Source organism: Pyrgilauda ruficollis, unplaced genomic scaffold (assembly GCF_017590135.1).
Source record: "Pyrgilauda ruficollis isolate IOZ18807 unplaced genomic scaffold, ASM1759013v1 scaffold3118, whole genome shotgun sequence".
NCBI lineage: Eukaryota > Metazoa > Chordata > Aves > Passeriformes > Passeridae > Pyrgilauda > Pyrgilauda ruficollis.
In genome coordinates this window covers 725-2,053 of record NW_024524510.1, presented here as the reverse complement: position 1 = coordinate 2,053, position 1,329 = coordinate 725, and the positions used below count along the sequence as shown (strand labels likewise).

The following is a 1,329-nucleotide window of genomic DNA, read 5'->3' as shown; positions in this document are numbered from 1 at the left end:
ACTGGTTTGTACTGGTTTATACTGGTCTGTACCGGTCTATACTGGTTTATACTGGTTTATACTGGTTATACTGGTCTGTACCGGTCCATACTGGTTTATACTGGTCTGTACTGGTTTATACTGGTCCATACTGGTTTATACCGGTCTATACTGGTCTGTACCGGTCCATACTGGTTTATACTGGTCTATACTGGTTTATACTGGTCTATACTGGTTCATTCACCCCACACCGGTCTATACTGGTTTGTACTGGTTTATTCACCCCATACTGGTTTGTACTGGTCTATACCGGTCTATACCGGTCTATACTGGTTATACTGGTCCATACTGGTTTGTACTGGTTCATTCACCCCACACCGGTCTCCACTGCTGCAGGGTGACGTCATCGACCGCATCGAGCTCCACGTGCAGCGCTCGGGGGCGCGGCTGGAAAAGGGGCGGGGCCACCTGCGGGGGGCGGGGCTTCGCCAGCGGGCGGCCCGACGGGTAACTGGGGCCTACTGGTTGGGACTGGGAGGGACTGGGAGGTAGGCCGCGGCTCTGTGGGTAGGCCCAGACTGGTTTGTACTGGTTTATACCGGTCCAAACCTGTTTATCCCGGTCCGTACTGGTTTATACTGGTCCAAACTGGTTTATACTGGTCCGCAGAAGCGCCTGGCTCTCGCCGCCTGCGCCTCGGTCGCCATCTTGGTCCTGGTCGCCATCGTGGCCGCCTCAGTGGCGGCGGGATAGCGCCGCGCCCTCCCATTGGCTGAGAGCGCTGCCAATCAACGGAAATCCCACCATCCGCCGCTTACGATTGGGCGGCACAGAACCGGGGGGAAGCCCGCCCCGCTCGCTTGGGATTGGGTGGTGGAGGTGTCAGTCAGGCCGCGCGCGGTTCTTATTGGTTGGTGGTGATGTCACCGCGCCGAGGAGCGGAGCTCCGCCCGCGCGCGGTTCCTATTGGCTGGTGGTGACGTCACCGGCGAATAAAGCACTTTTTACCCCAAAGCGGCTCCGGGACGGCCCAAAAATGCCCCAAAAATGCCCCAAAAAAGCTCCAAAACCCACAAAAAAATAAAAGCGAGTGGGGATTCTGTCCCAGAACCCCGGGATCTGCAAAAAATCCCGCGGGTTTTGGTCAAAAAGGGACAAAATTCAGCAAAAACGGCCCCAAAAAAAGCAAAAGTGACGAAATGGACCCAAAATTTTGGGGTTTTTTCCTCCTCGAGTCCAGTTCTGCCCAAAAGTCCCAAAATTCGGCAAATCCCCTCCAAAACTCCTTCCAAACCCCCAAAAAACCAAAAAAAATTTAAAAAAATTTAAAAAAAAAATCCCCAAAAAATC

The 1,329-nt window shown here is 53.7% G+C and overlaps 1 long non-coding RNA gene across 1 annotated transcript; it reads left to right on the top strand.

Moving 5' to 3' along the window:
* Positions 1-94: 94 nt before the first annotated feature.
* Positions 95-993, top strand: LOC121357149. The gene is made up of 2 exons (XR_005955694.1): positions 95-486; positions 649-993. It is a non-coding gene; the product is annotated as an uncharacterized LOC121357149 (long non-coding RNA).
* The last annotated feature ends 336 nt before the right edge of the window (positions 994-1,329 follow it).